General features: G+C 38.0%; 2 pseudogenes; both read left to right on the top strand.

The window, feature by feature from the left end:
* LOC18783361 lies at positions 140-12025 on the top strand (annotated as a pseudogene).
* Positions 14508-18466, top strand: LOC18783686 (annotated as a pseudogene).

The raw sequence follows: 20402 nt of genomic DNA, 5'->3' as shown, positions 1-20402 counted from the left end.
AGTGAGTTGATGGGGTATAAATAAATGAACACTATGTCTTAGGCACTGTCGAATTTAAGCCTTGAGGTACAAACTTTGTCATTCTGCGCTGTTTGAGCCTCTGCCGGTCGTCTCCTTGTTTCTTCCTTTGTCTCTCAGAATGGGGAGGCTCATTGCTTGTGTTCTGACATTACTAGTGTTCTCTCCTAAGCTGCCATTTTCCTTTTGTACCAGCACACACAACTTATTAGTCCCAGGCAAATCAATCAGTGCAAACCAGACCTTGATTTCTCCCACTGGAAACTTTGCACTGGGCTTCTTCAGTCCTGAAAATTGTACAAATACTTCCTTGGCATTTGGTACAATACAATCCCAAACCCACCAATTGTGTGGGTTGCCAACAGAGAAACCCCACTTGATTCTCCAGGTGTCTTTCTGCTGGGCAGTGATGGAAATCTAGTGGTGTTGGATGGAAAGACAAGAAAAGCACTCATCTGGTCTTCAAATGCATCCCTCCCTGCTTCTGCAACGAATGCCACAATTGGGTTGCTAATGGACACTGGAAACCTTGTCCTAGGATTTGGAAAAGATCAAACAAAAGACCCTTTGTGGCAGAGCTTTGATCATCCCTCAGACACATTGTTGCCCAGCATGATGATTAGCCTTAACAAGAGGACTGACCAGCAGAGGCGCCTTACATCCTGGGCAGCAGTTGACGATCCGAAACCAGGGAAGTTCTCCCTCGGCATTGATCTTCAATTGCCTGCCCAGGTTGTTGTCTGGAAGGAAAACACTGGTCCCTACTGGAGAAGTGCTGTCTATTGACTGGCCATGAGTCCAAATCAATAGCCTTTAAAAATCCCAGTGCAACCTTCTTGGTCCTCTCTTTCAATGTTGAGTTTGATGATCATACTGATGAGGTTTATTTTACTTATGGCGTCTCGGATAGCTTAGTGAAATTGAGGTCTGTGTTGAACCCAAATGGGCTGTTTGTCCTGCTGTTGTGGCAGGATGACAGTAAAACATGGAGTGAGCTGGGGGATTGGACTGGTGAATGTGTTAGGGAAAATGCATTGACATGTGGTAGAAACAGAGAAGGGTTTTCCAAGCTTGAGTTGTTAAAAATACCAGAACATGCTGTTGTGTTAGAAAATAAAAAGAGTAAGAGTGAGAATCAAATCATTTCTTTTTCAAGGCATGGCTCCAATGATTTTCAAGGCATGTCAATTAATTTTGTTTCTTTTTTCATTATTAAAAACAAGCCAAATCATTTCTTTTGGCTAGAAAGTTACCATAATTACTAACTTGGATCCTTTTCATTCTTTTCTTTGCAGGTGGTAAGGGTCATGCTAAAAATTTCTTCAAGAAGCGGTGGGCTGTAATTGCAATTGCAATTGTCTCAGCAACAACAGGATTGCTTGCAGCAATTGTTGGATATCTTTTATGGAAGAGAATTTCTAGAAATGAAGATAATGGTAGTGCTGGAAGTGGAAAGGATGGTACAGAACTACCACTTTCGGGTTTAAAGAGTATACTAGCTGCAACAAACAACTTCTCTGAAGCTAATAAACTTGGAGAGGGAGGATTTGGCCCCGTTTATAAGGTGAAACTTCCTCAATTACATTGTTCTTCATAAATATGATACTAAATTTGTCGACTTCTCTTTAAAAAAAATTCCATTAATATCTTTATCTGCAGGGGATTTTGCCTGAAAATGAAGAAGTAGCCATAAAAAGGTTGTCGAAGAAGTCAGGGAAAGGACATGAGGAGTTCATGAATGAGTTGAAGCTTATAGCCAAGCTCCAACATACCAATCTTGTTAGGCTCTTGGGTTGCTGTAATGAAGAGGAGGAAATGATACTGATTTATGAATACATGCCCAATCGAAGTTTGGACAAACTTGTGTTTGGTATATACATGTTCATCACCTTTGAGATATTCTTTGATGTTATTGTTTTCCTGGACATCAAATTTGATTAGCTAATTTTTGCAACATCTTTTTAAATGTATTGTTTATTCAGATCCATATGAAAAGATAAAATTGGATTGGGGTAAACGGTTTCGAATCATAGAAGGCATTGCTCAAGGAGTACTTTATATCCACAAGTATTCCAGATTGAGAATCATTCACAGGGACCTAAAAGCAAGTAATATACTGTTGGATGGAGAAATGAACCCAAAAATTTCAGATTTTGGAATGGCAAGGATTTTTGGGATGAACCAAACTGAAGCAAATACCGACAAGGTTGTTGGGACATAGTAAGTAGACATAAATAGCACATGTTTTTGCATTATTCATGTACTAAACCTGATGATGCAAAATGTTTGTCTTTAATTGTTGTTGCTTACTTTGTCTACCATTATAATTCATGTGCAGCGGCTACATGTCACCTGAGTATGCACTCTTAGGTAATTTTTCTGAGAAATCGGATGTGTTCAGCTTTGGAGTGTTGATTTTGGAGATTGTAAGTGGAAAGAGGAATTCTTCTTTTCATCGTTTTGATCCTACGCTAACGCTTGCTGGTTGGGTAAGTATATATAAACTAGAAATTATTCTAGCTAGTATGTATATGTCGTCCTTGTGTTTTTAATCCTTTCAAGTTTGCAATTAAAGTGAATGGTCCTAATGAAATCTTAATTAGGCATGGGAATTGTGGAAAGAAGGCAGAGGAATGGAGGTGATTGATGAATCAGTAAGGGAAGCATGTGACACTCATGTGTTAATGTATGCATTTTGGGTTTTTCTTTTGGCTTCCCTTAACAACTTTGTAATAGGATTTCTATTGTTATTTATCAAGCTCAAGTTTAGATTGAGAATAGCTTCTCTAGGTGTTCTTAACTAACAACTATCATATGGAGGTTCATGCAAATTGGCAAAGGTAAATTGTGCATTGCATAACATTGCATTATACTGTTTTTCATAAAATGATGACTAGTCATCTGTTTCTTGGACGACTAGTCATCCTTCCTCTCCAGCTTGATAACCAACTTTTTTGTTCTATTCCTTTTTCTCTCTCTTGGCTGCCACATGGGATTCTGACCTAAGAAAATTTTTGGTCTGTAAAGGCCTTGCGATTCCTCTTTGGGAAGCCGTCACTTTTGGGGATAGGTTTTGGAAAGTTTCATAGAAAACTTTCGCTCCTTCTTCCTTATGAGTAACCTTCATATTTTTCATCTTTGAGTTTTCCAAATTGTTTCTTTTTGAAAACTGCATTTGAAATATGAAAACTTCATCTTGCTAGATCAAACACTCTATCATATACATCTAGGTCAGATTCAAGATTGATTTCTTCAAGAGTATGGTTTCTTGAAGAAATTGGTCATTTTCTCCATGAATCCAAATTTCATTTCTGTCTGAGTTAGAGCTTGCAAGCTGGTGCCATGGGATGAATGAGCTGAAGAAGGAGCTGCCATTGTCGTGAAGAACTGAGCTTCAAGCTTTGCTAAGTTGGAGAAGAAGATTGCACAAAGGAGGTATAGCTCATCTTCCTAAATAGACCTAGGAATTTCTTGAGCTTGCTAGTGTTCTTTGTAAGAATCTTTTTTGCTTAGTGGATTGCCTGGTCGGTTGATGACCCCAAGTTTTTCCCAATGGTGGGTTTCTGGGTGAACAATTTCTGGTTTCCATCTCTGTAAATTTTCTGGGTTTGTGTTCTTGATAGTTGACTAGTCATCTGAATTTGTGCGGTTGACTAGTCATCTATTTCTGCTGTTTGGTGTTTGCTTGATTATGTTGTCTTCACACACTTTCACCATAGTTGTTGCTAGCACAGAGGATGCCTAGATTGATGGGTCCTTCTGAGTGCCTAGGTTGTCACTACTAATTCTCTAGGCCTGCAGGTACATCTTGGTATGCTCTGTGTATGTTATTGTTTGGTATAATTCATATCTAACAGTTGACTAGTCATAAGAGTATTTGGTCAAGGTCTAGAGTGTGTGAAGGTTGTTGTGTTCTTGATTGAATATCTTTTAAATTTACCCCTCGTCACCTAAGTACCATTTTCAATTGATATCAGAGCACCAGCTCTTAACATAAATAGAGAGATCCTTTAGGTGCTAGTTGGTATTAGGTGTGCAAACATAAAAATGGATCAAATTGCTCCTTGCATTCATGATGAGCTTGCCTTGTTTGTTAAGAATTATAGAAGCGTTGTCAAAGATAAAACCAAAGTCACTAGGAATTGTCAGAATCTTCCTAGTTTGTCTACATGTGTGTCTCAAGACAATGTTTTTAAGGAGATGAATGTTTTGGACTCTTATGGCTTTATGGAAGACAAAAGTTTGAAAGGTCTTGTAAAGTGCTATCTATGTGGTGGTACTGGTCACATTGATATGGAATGTGCAAATAACCACAAGACAAAGTTTAATGGGAGAGAAGAGTCAATTATTGCACAATGGAGTGATAATGGTAGTGATGATTCCAATAACTATATCACTTCATCTTATGAAGAGGCAAATAATTTTGCCCTTGTTGGTTATGTTCATAACTCTAGCCTTGCTAGAGTTCATGTAGTTAAGAAAGAATCTGTGTCTAGAGATGATATGCAAAATGACCAGCCATATAGAGAACAAGATGACCAGTCATACAAGGAACAAGATGACCAGTCATACAGGGAACTATGTGAAAAGTATGATATGCTTTTCAATGAAACCTGTAATTTCAAAGAACATAATCTCATGATGGAAGAAAAGGTCAAGGAACTTGATGAACTGAATGAAACTCTCAAAATGGCCAAAAAGAAGTTGAGTGATAGCTTGTATGAGAATGAAGTTGACATGTATGAATTGTATCATAAAGTTAGCACTTTTGAAAAAGAAAATTCTGATTTGATTAAGAAGTTGAATGTACTTGAAAATGACAAATCCTTCTTTCTTCATAGACTGATTTTATTTGAGTTTGAAAAGTCATTAGTTGAGCATGAAAATGTTGTCGTGCATGATAAGTTTGTGGTTGAAAATTCTGATTTGCAATGGATGTTATTTGAGAAAGACATTGAGGTTCAAAACTTGTTTGGGATGATAAAATCACTTGAAAACAACATGGTTAAACAATCTGAATCTTTTGATGCTTTACAATTTGAAAATATAAGATTGGAACATGAACTTAAGTTGGAAAAAGAAAAGATTCAAGGTTTAACCATTGGTGCTGAAAAGATTGATAAAATGCTCAATTTTGGAAAATTGTTCGGTGATAAAAGAGGTTTAGGATATATAAATGAGTCTTCTACACCTTCATCATTTAAGACAATCTTTGTCAAAGATGTGTCAACTCAAGAAGCTCCAAAATTTGTTCATGGTCTCAACTTGGGTTTTGATTCCATGAATATTGTTTCTAAGGGAAAGTTGTCTCTTCCACAATCCAAATTTGTGCCTACCTGCCACCATTGTGGTGTGAAAGGACACATTCGACCTAGGTGTCATATCCTTAGGATTGAGTCTCAAGTTTCCCAAGAAAGTGAGTTTAAGACTCATGTGTCATCTTTTAAGGGGTATGCAACTGTAAAGTCTGTGGTTTGTACAAGAGATAAACATTCTTCACTTGCAAAATTTGGTTTCCTTCAACCAAAAAGGTTCATTCCTATATGCCATCATTGTGGCACATTAGGATACATTAGACCAAAGTGTTTTGATTTTAGGAATTTTGAGCAAAAGCCTTTTGTTCATTTCAAGAAAGTAAATGATGACTCACTTCAAACTCAAGTGAATGATCTTCTTTATAAAGTTGTCAAAATTCCTAAGGTTATCCCTTTGCCTCATAAAGTCTCAAAAGTGAAGCAAGTTTGGATCAAGAAGGAAGACCATGTTCTTCCTCATGTTGGTGACTAGTTTCTTTATTTTATGTATCTAGACCATTCTCTTATTTGTGTGTGCTTCATGGAGTCTAGATACATTGTCATGCATTTGCACCTTGTTCTTTTGTTTTATTATTTTTAAATGTGGTCATTGCATGCATATCTTTCAATCATCTCTCTCACAGTGCTTTGAATCTTGGGTGATCAACAAAATTTCATGTTCTTTTGAACTTATTCACATTTATCTTGTTGGTCTTGTCCAAACATTTTCCCTTGGTGGCAAGGAATACATCATATCCATTGTAGATGACTTCTTTGGGTTTATTTAGGTCTCACTCTTGCTTGAAAAATCAGAAACCTTTCAAAGGTTTAAATCTGTCTACCATCTTTTACAAAAAGTTAAGATGACTAGTCATCTGCCTCTTGTTAGAATTAGAACAGATCATGGTTCTGAGTTTGAGAATTCTCAGCTTCTGAAATTTTGTGAGGTGATAAGAATTAAGCATGAGTTCTTTGCACCTATTACACCTCAACAAAATGGTGTTGTTGAGAGAAAAAAAAAATAGAGTTCTTGTTGAGATGGCTAGGGTGATGCTCAATAACAAAAATTTTGCTAAACATTCTTTGGGTTTACATCTCAAACAGGGAGTTTTTGAGGTATGGTGCCAAACAAACTCCCTATGTGCTTTGGAAAGGTAAGAAACCCAATGTGTCTTATTTTAGAGTCTTTGGTAGCACATGTTTTATCTTAAGAGATTGGGAACACCTTGCTAAGTTTGACTCTAAAAGTGAGAAAGGAATTTTTCTTGGGTATTCCACTTCAAGCTGAGCCTATATAGCATACAATTATAGGACCGGAACCATCATGTCAATATTGATGACTTTGCTGCCTCCATTGAGACGGCATGAGATGAGGATGGTCTTTTATCTTCTATGCTTTAGGGAGAATCTCCAGGTCTGGATCTAGTGGTTGACCTGTCAACCTTTAGCAAATCGGTTGACCAGTCAACTCTTGACAATTCTGTTCCAGTTGACCTGTCAACTTGTCATAATCAACCTCAGAATCTCAGCTCATCTGTCCCTGTTGAAAACTTTCTATAGAAGCAAGATAGGAAGCCTTCTATACTTGACTGTAAGTAGACCTGACATTTCCTATAGTGTAGGAGTTTTGTGCTAGGTTCCAAAGTGATCCCAAAGAGTCTCATTTGTTGGCTGTCAAAAGAATCATAAAATATGTGAGTAGAACTTTTGAGTTTGGGTTGTAGTATACTTATGTTTAAGGACCCGCCCCGAATTTTCTCAAAACCCGAGACGAACCCTTTGGAATTCCTGACATCACCCCGATGCCAGGCCCACTTACTAAAAACCGAGACTTCCTGCCGAAATTTCGGCAGAGTCTCCCCTATAAATTGGACATTTCCCAAAATTTCAACATGCATAAAAACACATTTAATATTCCCAACTGGCAGCATGCACAATATAATTTCATGCAAATTCTCATAAATGGCCTTCGGCCTTCCAATAATTCTCAAACAACTACCAAACAATTCAATTATAATTTATGACTAATATCTAGTCTGCGGCTGCACCCAATAACCTTAGGCTGCCTACGTACCCTCCTTGAGGGATCAAGCCACACGTAGTTCTTCCCTAAAACCCAATTCCACACATCGGTGATACCTTATTTCCTTTCTCTGTATTTCACATATTCTCCTCATACGCCGGTACAACCAACGCCACGTATGGGGCCTGTCAACACGCCGGATAACCTACGCCACGTGCGACCATGCCATACTATCATTATATCTCCCCATACACCGGTACAACCAACGCCACGTATGGGGTCTATCTCAACGCCGGATAACCTACGCCACGTGAGACCTGCACATCATATCACATAACTCCCCATACGCCGGTACAACCAACGCCACGTATGGGGCCTGTCCCAACGCCGGATAACCTACGCCACGCGGGACCTCAACATCATATCACATAATCTCCCCGTACGCCGGTACAACCACCGCCACGTACGGGGCCTGTCTCAACGCCGGATAACCTACGTCACGTGAGACCTGAACATCATATTGCAAATCTCCCCATACGCCGGTACAACCAACGCCACGTATGGGGTCTGTCCCAACGCCGGATAACCTACGCCACGCGGGACCTAACTTTCACTTGATGGTGCTTGTAGCGAATCTAAAATCCGAGGAGGTACCTAAAGTAGTGCGTATAGCACTCCAAACTGACATTCTAGACTCTGTTGTACCCTTGTACAACTATATATGTTTATAATTATATAAATTAATTCTAATATTGTGTAACCCTCCACAATAGTCTAGCACCCGATAATCTCCCCTGGAGAGGTGAGATTACTCCGGGTGGCTCACGGTCAACCAAGGGTCAAACTACTCTAACCCTGGTCAAACGGGCCTGCGGGAACCCAAGACCTCCAATTTTCGATCCGGAAGTCCCTATGGGTTCTACCAGGTATAGGACACTTGTCCTGAGAGTTTGGTTCAGATCGGACGGTCGGATTGTTCACGATCGCACGATCTGACAATTAATATAAAATATAAACTTTAAAATTATTATTCGGAACATCCGGGGCTCCGATTCATGATCCGTGAAATCCTACACGATCCTAGAAATACCTAGATCAACATAGATTAAATTTGGGACCATCCAACGGTCCCAACCTATCGAACCCGGATAACGCGTAATATGCGAATATCCGTTCGATAGTCAAACGACGTCTGAATTGAGATCCGCGAAATCCTACGCACTCGTGACAACCTAAGGATCTCATCGGAACACATCGCTACTTTTTCTACAGTGCCCACGCGCCGCCGCACGCGCCGGCAGCGCGTGGGTGCCCAAAGCGATAACGCTTCACCGGAAAATCTTAAAACCACGGCTCCAAACTCCTACCCTAGGTATAACACCCTATTTGGAGCCACTTTTGTTCTTGGACCTACCCCAAAAAGTGGCCGGAAATGGCCAATCACGGCGGCCGAAGTTTCGGCCGATTTTCAATTCGAACATCGAGTGATCTAGAGATCGAATCGATCAAAACCCAACCAACAGGCAGCTAGAACAGCTCGAGAGGTTCAAAATCCATACTGGGTCGACGGAATTGGTGGCCGGAGGAGGGAGATCGGCGACTTTGAAGTTTGGACGACGTCGGCCGCTTCAGCTCCAAATTCCGGCAAATCCACGGCGGCTGGCGGCGGGAGGTGGCTGGGTTAGGAAGAGGACGACGGCCTGGTCATTTTGGTACCGGTCCCGTCGTCATTGGTGGCCGGAGGAGAGCACGGCCGGCCAAAACGTGGCCGGCTGTCGCGCGCGAGGGAGAGGAGAGAGAGAGAGAGAGAGAGAGAATCAGATTTTTATAAAAAAATCCTATTTCGAAATATTTACGATTATGCCACTGGGTTTCTTTTGACCATATCTCTCTCGTTACAACTCCGATTCGAGCCCACTACGTGTCTATGAACTCGTCTCAGTATCACCTATCCAAAAATACAAGTCGTGGTCTCAAACTCTCTCCGGTTAAAAATATGACTAAAATACCCTTAAATAATTAAATAATTAAATGAGGGTTAAATTTGGGGTCGGGGTGTTACATTATGACACTTGTGTCAATCTTGTTGGGTATAGTGATGCCGATTAGGCAGGTTGTAGTAATGGTAGGAAAAGCACTTCCGGGAGGGTCTTTTATGTAGGCAACAACCTTGTTGCTTGGCATAGCAAAAAATAGAAATCTATCTCTTTATTCATTGCTGAAGCAGAGTATGTTATAGCTGGGAGTTGCTGCACTCAACTCCTTTGGATGAGACAAATGTTGGAAGACTATGGTCTTGCTCAATCATGCTTTCTAATCTATTGTGACAACATGAGTGGTATAGATATTTCTAAAAATCCTGTTCAACACTCTAAGACTAAGCATATAGACATTAGGGACCATTTTATTAGAGATCTTGTGGAAGACAAAATTCTATCTTTGGAATTTGTTCCCTCTGTGAAACAGCTAGCAGATATACTCACCAAGGCCTTGGACTTTCAGAAACAGGTCACACTTAGGTAGTCCATTGGCCTTTGCTCAATTGATTGATTAGCTTGTCTGTTCCTTATCTTCAGCACATTGCAGAACTGTTGACTAGTCATCTTCGTTTTAGTTGACTAGTCAAATATGCTTTATATATATAATCGAATCAATACAACAATAGAATAAATTACAGAATATCCTTTTTTGGGGACATTTACAATTACATACTCAGATTGACGGAAAATCTACAATTTACCCTCTTCGTTATCTAAACCGTTAGTGAATCTATTAAATGCTTTCGTGTCATAAGTGGGACCCATTTTTTAATGTACTTCCACGGGAACAAAAAATTAATAAAAATTCAATACTTTAAATAAAAATTTAAAAACAAAATTCATTAAAAGTTAAAAATCAAAAGAAAAAGAGAGAAAGTTGGACGGAAATTTGAAAAAAATTGACCAACGCCCTCAATTGGCAATTTTTAAAAAGTTTGTGTCCTTAATTTACTGAAAAAATTGTTAAGGGGCTAAATTAACAATATGCAAATAGTTCAGAGAAAAAAATCGCAGAAAACCTTTGTCCTAATTATAATAGATCTGCCAAAGGAACAATAGATTGACATAGGTCCACCCTAAACCCTAAGAATATTGTAGATCCAACGGAATTCAGGGGAAACCCCCCCAAAATCTAAAGCTTTCTCTCTCTCTCTCTCTCTCTTAATGACTAGGGTTTGAGATAAGTAAAGTCTTTTGAGGTATGCATTTTGATTTGTTTGTTTAATTGATAATTTGATATGCATTTTTATTAGATTAATTGATTTTATTTTATTTGAATTAATTTATATTGATTTTCTCATCAGATTAATTGATTAATTGATATGAATTTTGCTAGGCTAGCGATGATTTGATATGAATTTTTTTTATGAGCATTTAGCATTTTACATGTTACACATCTCTTGAAAATTTTTTAGATCTGCCACTGTGCATCAGTGAGGGAAATATGCTTCTCTCATGAAGCTTTGGGGTGTATCCATGTGGGCTTTTGTGTGTACAAGAAGATCCAGCCGATCGACGTACGTAATTCTAATGCTGCATGGCATTGAAGCTACGTTTACCTCTACCCTCCAAAAGAGTGTGCTTTTTCAACTCATAGGAATGCCAATTTGCCAATGATGTTATTGTTTTCCTGGACATCAAATTTGATTAGCTAATTTTTGCAACATCTTTTTAAATGTATTGTTTATTCAGATCCATATGAAAAGATAAAATTGGATTGGGGTAAACGGTTTCGAATCATAGAAGGCATTGCTCAAGGAGTACTTTAAATCCACAAGTATTCCAGATTGAGAATCATTCACAGGGACCTAAAAGCAAGCAATATACTGCTGGATGGAGACATGAACCCCAAAATTTCAGATTTTGGAATGGCAAGGATTTTTGGGATGAACCAAACTGAAGCAAATACCGACAGGGTTGTTAGGACATAGTAAGTAGAAGTATATAGCACATGCTTTTGCATTATTCATGTACTTAACCTGATGATGCAAAATATTAGTCATTAATTGTTGTTGCTTTGTCTACCATTATAATTCATGCGCAGCGGCTACATGTCACCTGAGTATGCACTTTTAGGCAATTTTTCTGAGAAATCGGATGGATTCAGCTTTGGAGTGTTGATTTTGGAGATTGTTAGTGGAAAAAGGAATTCTTCTTTTCATCGTTTTGATCCTACGCTAACGCTTGCTGGTTGGGTAAGTATATATAAACTATAAATTATTCTAGCTAGTATGTATATGTTTTTAATCCTTTCAAGTTTGCAATTAAAGTGAATGGTCCTTCAAGTCTAATTAATTGATGGGTTTATATATATGTTAATGAAATCTTAATTAGGCATGGGAATGTGGAGAGAAGGCAGAGGAATTGAGGTAATTGATGAATCAGTAAGGGAAGCACGTGACCCTCATGAAGCTCTAAGGTGTATCCATGTAGGGTTTTTGTGTGTTCAAGAAGCACCAGCCGATTGGCCAACAATGTCTTCTCTGATTAGTATGCTGCTGGGCAACGAAGCTGCATCACTTCCACCCTCCAAAGAACCTGCTTTTTCATCAGCTCATAGGAATTCCGTTGCTATTGCTTCTTCTCCTCAAACATCTCCCATTTTTTCCAACAATTATGTAATCACCATTAGTTTGGTAGTAGGCAGATAGACTTCCTTTTGTTCAGCACATATATAATTATTGTAGAATAACTAGCATGCAGCAGATTGACAAGCGCAATTGAGCTTCTTCTAGCAGTGGATTCTGTTAGGTGAAAATAGCCTTCTAAGAGCATCTCCAACCGATGTGTCAAACGTGCCACATAAATATTTAACAGTTAGAAATAACATCTCACATCACTCCAACCGATGTGTCAAAGCTGATGTGGAATGAAGGCTAGAGGTTGATATGTTATTTTTAATATCCCAAAAGCAAGATGTCAAATGAATATTTTATTATTTTTTAAAGACAGCTGGCTATTACTTTCATTTATTATTTTCCTTTTTTATTTTTTATTTTTTTCTTAAATGATTTGACTGTTACAATAATTATTTATTTGACATATCGGGTGGAGTGTAAAAGTATGTAAATGTCAAATTGCCACATCAGCCATCAAATTTAAATTTGATGTTTGGTATTTGACATCTCCCTTGGAGATGCTCTAAGGTTTTAGTGAATTTCGTGCAATTTAATAGTTTTTGTTTTTGTTTTAATATTATTTTGGAGCTAAGGTTTTGGTTTAAGTGTTTAAAAAAAATTATTCTCTAGGAATCACAACCTTTTTTTTTAAAGAAGAAAACAGAGATTGGCGATACTTCAAAGCATGATTAATTTTTCTTACCTGTGGTATTTCTATGAAACCTGTTCAACACCTCAACTTGGTTGCTTGAGGATGTGAATAGTACGTAATAGTTTATTTCCCCACAAAATTATAAAAATAAAGAAAATAACATTATGAAAAATAGCTAAATTTTGCAATATTAAAGACTTAACTTCTTGTTTCAAGTCGTATACTTCTAAATCATACCGTTAATAGCCTTTAATTTGTTAAAATAAGGCTCTGAGTGGCTCTTTAGCCTCTATTAAAAAGAAATTGGTTTTCCAAATTTCCAAAGGAAAAAAAATGCTTGCAAGCACAATATCAATAGGGCAAGAATACCAAAAATTTCATACCTTAGCTAGTGGGTATAATTCAGTTGGTTGAACTCTTCCACCTCCCCACATGTCGGTAGAGGTTCGAAACTCCCAAACATCCAATGAATATTTGTGTAAAAACTTTTTATGAATAACCCTATTTTAACATGACATATTGTACAAATATGTACAAAAACCCCCCAATCGCTTACACTAAAAAAAATAAACTAATAAATAAAAAGAAATTCATACCTTATCCGCGGATTGTGTTTAAAACACACAAAAAATGTGGACAAACCCTACGGAAGGAGAGAAGGGAAGAGCAGGTACTGTATGTCACAAATAGTTATCATATTTGGACGGCGCCTAGAGGTTTGGAATTAGCCCAATGAATCAGAAACCATCTGAGGAAAGACAAATGCTGTAGGCCAGCATATTTCACTGTGCGACGTGTGGGCCGTTGGGGCTGTCAGCTGTAAATTGGAGAGCTGGAAAATCTACCGTAACTCCCCAACAAAGCAATTAATGTACGTGTTTCTTCATACAACGTAGGAGAAAGTATGCACAAAACTGTCAACTGCATCAACTGTCAGTTCTGTGGCAAATGGAGGCAGTCATACGCGACTTACACACGTATACAGCAACTTGTAAAGTACATAGCTGTGCCAACTGTCAAGTATACATTTTTCTGCCAACGTGTGTGAATTGTATACTTGCCAACGTGTAAAGTGTCATATGTGCCACCTGTACATTAAACTGATGCATTAGATCCTGGGTACTAATGTTCTGTTTCCCCACCTCTAACTGAGTTCTATACTTGCCAACTGTGCATAATAGAATGTATGCAAATGAATATGATAACTTTAAAATGAAATATAACATCAATGTTTCCATGAATCCAATGCGCGATATGAGAGAACTTCTGTGTCACCGTTGCAATATACTTGTTTGTTGACTTTCGGTATAAACCGAGCCTATCTGTTCAATGAGAACGGAACATGTGGACTTTGCTAGCTATGTGTCCCCTCTAACTACCAACCACGCACGTCGGCTCAGTTCCTGACCACACTACCTCGGCCTCTATACCATCTAGGAAAACATGGAGAAAGGCTATTGGTCAGCCACGTCGACGACAAGACCTCCCTTGACAAATGATTATTCACCGCCTCTAGAAATACCAGGAAACTAAGCTAGTCTCTCTTTAACATTTTATTACGTGAAGTATTTGAATTGAGGATCCCCTAGATGGAAGAAGATTTTCTTTAACAAGTAACATGTGTGACAATAACATAAATTATTTTACCCACCACAAATTCACGAAACAAAAATTATAAGAAATTCAAAGTATAGTGGCAAATTTATAACACGTTTGAAAGCAATGCTGAAAGGAAAATATGCAGCACTCATTTATTATCCTTAATTCTCATTGTTGTCATTGTAGACACATGACCATTCAATGGTTAACTTGGATTAAGTAGCAAGACATTGTCTTTCTTGTGTGCAAATTCTTAGTGCAGCCATGGATACCAAAACCAACCCAATGTTGGCGTTTATAGTTGTTTTATTGTGCCTATTTCTCGAGTCCCGTATCTCCTTTGCAGCTGACACCATCACTGCAAACCAATCTCTCTCCGGTGACCAGACAGTCGTCTCCGGGGATTTTGAACTGGGGTTCTGATGTAGAACAGATGGCAGATTTTATCGAGGTTGAGCTAGAAAAAAGACGTAGCGGGAATATGCAGTTTTGTCGTCCAAGCTCCGATTAGGACGCAAAATACCTTTTCGGAAAGGGAGCGAAGCCACGAGTGTAACTCACAGCTTTGCTGTGACATAAGGTGGATTTTGGCATTCTGAGGTCGTTTGGCCTTCCAAAACTGCAGTTAAAGTTTGGTAGTTAATTTTCCAATAAATTCTGTTTTGGACAGTTTAGGAGTTACGTTATTAAGACTCCAAATTAATCCTGTTTTTTTCAGTTTTATGTAATAACTCCCCTAGTAGTTGAAGGGTTGAGGGTTGTTGAGAAATGTGTATTTAGACAGGTTTGTCTAATGTATCTGGAACTCAACTTTTAATCATAATATTCCAAGAGAGCTTCTCTTAATTTTCTGGTGGAATCCAGTTTTATTGTTACTCACGGTTTCGCTTGAAACCTTTGTTGCTTGTGCTGCGTCAGGTTCTTCGAATTAGATGGCCGCCACTACATAGGTACCTGGTATTCCCGCCGAGTGGTATCTGCGAATACCATAGTTTGGGTGGCAAATAGGGAAAAACCTATCTCTGATAGATTTTCAGCGGTGTTGAAGATCAAAGATGGCAATGTAGTTCTCTTTAATGAGGCCAAAACTCCAGTTTGGTCCACACATTTGACCTCCACCACCACCTCTGCTTCTGTGCAAGCAGTTCTTTTAGATAGTGGAAATCTTGTCTTAAGAGCTCATTCTAGTTCATCTGAGTTTTTATGGCAAAGCTTTCATCATCCAGCCCACACATGGCTACCAGGAGCCAAGGTTGCATTCAACAATATTACCAATCAAACCCAAATTCTCACTTCATGGAAGAACTCACGGAATCCTGCACCAGGTCTTTACTCTCTTGAGGTAGACCCGAATGGAAGCAATTCATTTATCTTACTGTGGAATAGGTCTAAACAGTATTGGACCAGTGGATCATGGAATGCAAGTTCAAATATTTTCAGCTTGTCTCCTGAGATGCGGCTTAATTACGTCTACAACTACAGCTTTGTTTCAAATGAAAACGGAAGTTATTTCACCTATTCGCTTTATGATCCTAAGAAAGTATCTCCATTCATGATGTCAGTATCGGGGCAGATTCAGCAACTAATTTGGTTTACGCCTTCCAGGCCATCGAAAATATTTTGGTCTTTACCAAGGCAGCAATGTGCTGTTCATCTGATTTGCGGGGCATTCGGGAGCTGCAATGAAAAATCCGGGGTCTTGTGTAATTGTTTGATGGGTTTTAAGCAGAAGTCGCCACGGGATTGGGCTTTGCAGGATTACTCAGGTGGGTGTCAAAGAAAAACCAATTTGCAGTGTGGGAATTCTACTAGTGTTATTGGGACGAAATACCAGTTTCTAGAAATGCATAGCATGTCAATGTCTGAAAATGAACTGCATGTTAAGGTTGGGAGTGCTAAGAAATGTGAATCAATCTGCTTAAATAACTGCTCTTGCACTGCTTATGCTTATGAAAGCAGTAACGCATGTTCAATTTGGATTGGAGATCTCCTGGGTGTGCAAGAACTTGTGGCAGATGACGCTGGTGGAAGAACTTTATACATCAGACTTGCAGCTTCTGAGCTTATGCATCTTCAAAGTAATAAGTGAATAATTGCTGGTGTTGTTATGAAAGATCATTTCTTGGATAGCCATCTTTTTAATTGGTCAACCTGAATATTTAATTTTATTTAATTTAATTTTTTGCAGATGGCAAGGGTGATGCGGATAAGCGCCCCCTTATAATTGCAATGGTCTCAGCAGCAGCAGAGTTGCTTATGATAATTTTTTGCTATTTCCTATGGAAGAAAAGATTGGGGAAGCGAAGGTATTGCCATCACTCTGTCTCTCTTTCTCACACACAGACATACTCGTGCATTCATACGGATTCTATAAACAAATTATCCATGCTCTGACAAAGACTGAAACAGGACGCAGAGGAGGAAGTATGGTGCGACTAAAATAAATTATGGTGCTGGAAGTGGAAAGAATGACACAGAACTACCACTCTTCGGTTTAAAGAGTATATTAAATACAATAAACAACTTCTCTGAAGCTAATAAACTGGGAGAGGGAGGATTTGGCCCTGTTTATAAGGTGACTCTTCCATTTTGTATTGGTAATTAAAGTACATTAGTTTTTCTTTCATAAATATTGTACTTTTTGGTTCTCTTAACAACCTTTTTCTTAATTAAGTTCGATTGGTAGGATGGTGGTTCACTTTGTGTTTGATTTTCCGTCCACTGCAGGGGATTTTGCTTGAAAATCAAGAAGTAGCCATAAAAAGACTGTCAAAGAAGTCAGGGCAAGGACATGAGGAGTTCATGAATGAGTTAAATCTTATAGCCAAGCTCCACCATACCAGTCTTGTTAGGCTCTTAGGTTGCTGTATTGAGGAGGAGGAACTGATCTTGATCTATGAGTTCATGCACCATCGAAGTTTGGACAAACTTTTGTTTGGTATATCCTCATTCCTTCTAAGATTGATTCTTTGATGTTGTTGATTTCTGGGACCTCAATGCGCAAAAGTTGTGTAATGCAAGATCTTTTTCCATTTGTCCAGCATTTCATCTATAATAAAAAGAAAAACACCTAGCTAAATTTTCTTCATGGTTTGTCCTATCAGATTCATCTGAAAATGCAGAATTAGATTGGGGGAAACGCTTTCGAATTATAGAGGGTATTGCTCAGGGAGTACTTTATATCCACAAGCACTCTAGATTGAAAATCATACACAGGGACCTGAAAGCAAGTAATGTTCTGTTGGATGGAGCAATGAACCCAAAAATATCAGACTTTGGGATGGCTAAGATTTTTGAGATAAATCAAACTGAAGCAAATACCAACAGGGTTGTTGGCACATAGTAAGTACATATGTATATGTAGGGCATGTTTTTCATTCAGTTTTGCTAAACCTTATGCAATCACTGGTATTGCTTACTTCTTTACCATCAATTCATGCAGCGGATACATGTCTCCAGAATATGCAAGATATGGCCATTTCTCTGAGAAACTAGATGTGTTTAGTTTTGGAGTGTTGTTGTTGGAGATTGTAAGTGGAAAGAGGAATGCTGCTTTTTATCACTTTGAACATTCACCAACTCTTGCTGGATGGGTAATTATTAATAATTCTGAACTATATACGCTCCTTTCTGTTTTTATGCCTTGTAAGTTTGCGATTAACTGCAAAATACAAGTTTAAGTATGTTAAATCTTAATTAGGCATGGGAATTGTGGAAAGAAGGTAGAGGAATGGAGGTGATTGATGCATAAGTAATGGAAACATGCCCCCCTGATGAAGCTTTGAAGTGTATCCATGTAGGGTTTTTGTGTGTTCAAGAAGCTCCAGCTGATCGACCAACAATGGCCTCTGTAATTCGTATGTTGCAGAGCAATGAAGCCACATCACTTCCACCCTCCAAGGAACCGGCCTTTTCAACTAACAGGAATTCCATACCTGTTGTTGGTTCTTCTCAATTACCTGCCGTTTTCCAACAATGGAGTCACCATCAGTTTGCCAGAAGGTCGATAGAGGTTCCAATATTTGTTTCCTTCCCTCAACACATTTAATGTTAGGTATATAAACTAAAAAGCAAAACGTTGTGACAATTGCAAGAACTCAGCAATACTATTTTTGTTTATATATATATAGTCCAATTCTTGGGACACCCTTCAGGGTATTCCACAAAAAAAAATTTCAACTATCGAAACTATCTATTTTTCAAGTCTTCATTCATAGATCATCCTTGCAAAAAAAAAAAAAAAATTTCAGACAAATTGAAAATCATTAAGCCATCTAATTGAACCAATAAAATCAATAAATACGATAATTCAAGAAAGTGTTTAAATTTTAATAATTTAATTGAATGATCAAATAATATTGGATTCAAGTAATTTTTTGGATGAATTTCAATTTGTTTCAAAATTCCTTCATAATATTGGATAGATTTCTTGATCAACCCCTTAAAATATGGAGATGTAACATGAGGATGAGGAAGGAGGAGGAGGAAACGAAAAGGGATTAATTGACCAAGACGGCAAATGGAAACCAAGAAACTAGATAGTCCCACTCACCTAAAGACCTAATAAAGATCATTGGATTAATCCAATGACACATATAATTACTAGTTTAAACCCTCACTCATGGCCCTTGTTTTACTCAAACAACTGTTTTAATTATTCTACCTAGCACAAAAAATTAAAACGAAAACAAAAAAATTTAGGATTACTCGTTGAATATGTTTTCCTTCATAGCCCCCATTCCAACCCAATGGTCTCAACCTTGACTCATGTAAGCAAAACGAGTAACTTTATTGACTCAGAACATTTACAAAACAACTCACAACTAAAAGCCTTACAAAACCAGCTTATAAATTGGGTTAGCAACTGTAACTAATATTCGCGCCTAAACCGCGGACTTAACAACTAATCTAACAACCCAAAACCGATTAACAAACTGATCTAACAACCCCACAACTGAATAACAATTGAAAGGTGAGAAGGCTGCCACGTGGACCACTCTTCTCTTGCCAAATGGGCCAAAGACATGAATACAACTAAACCAGCACATATCACCCTCGGCCATCTTCATACCCTCATATGGGTTGAGTTTTTCAAACAATGTTGTTTGAAAACGAAAACTGGATTTGAATGTGAGTCGTGAGGAAGTATGGGAATGTTATAGCATAATTGTAAATCTAACGGTAATATCCCAATGAGATTAAACTTTCCTTGATTTATAAAGGCGAATGATTTTAACACTCATCCTTTAATTTCATGCACAACGGAGAAGATGACTGAGGGGGAAGAACGAGGAAGAGGAAGAGAGAAAGGGGATGAGGGGGTGGATGGTGGCTGGGATGAAGACAACGTGTAATTCTACTTTCTTTGTTTTTAGTTTTATTTGTTTTTGCTGGTTATAATAATTAAAAGAATTGTTTGGGTGAAACAAGGAGCATGAGTGAGGGTTTGAACTAGTAATTATGTGTACTGTTGGATTAATCCAATGGTCTTTATTAAAAAGGACCTTACATGACCTCATTTCTAAGTCCTTAAGTGAGCGACACTGGAAAACATAAAGACGTGAAAAACATTATTGTGGAGAAAGAAATAAGGAGGAAAAACTAATATAATTATTTAAAACTGATCCACTAATTTGGTTAATCTAAATCATTAATCTAAGGGTTAAAAACTTGTGTCATAATTTGTGTAAAAAAATTGGTGTCATTGATCTGCTCCATATTATATACGTATAGTCTCTTTCTATTGAGACATTCCTCAAATAATTTTATTTGAAGGATACTCTTTAAGGTACCCTACGAAATGTTTTTCAACGATCCAAACCATCTATTTTTCACATTTTCATTCTAAGATCATCCTCGAGAAAACATGCAAATTGCAAATCATTAAGGCATCTAATAGAGACCGACAAAATCATTAAGGCATCTAGTGAAATACAATGCGAAGTGGGTCCTACAAGAGTATCCCTCAAATAAGTTTGTTTGAGGAATCCCTTAACCGAAGCTCACTGTATATATACACATCTCTAATACAAACCATGTATGTTTTAGATGTTCATTTTGTGATCCTATGTCATTGGGCTATCTACCATAATTTCTTTATCTAATGAATTTCACGTTGATAAAAAAAAAATCTCTATAAAAAAATCACTTGAATCCGAT

This window comes from Prunus persica, chromosome G3 (genome assembly GCF_000346465.2).
Source record: "Prunus persica cultivar Lovell chromosome G3, Prunus_persica_NCBIv2, whole genome shotgun sequence".
Classification (NCBI taxonomy): domain Eukaryota; kingdom Viridiplantae; phylum Streptophyta; class Magnoliopsida; order Rosales; family Rosaceae; genus Prunus; species Prunus persica.
This window is presented reverse-complemented; position numbering and strand designations above follow the sequence as displayed.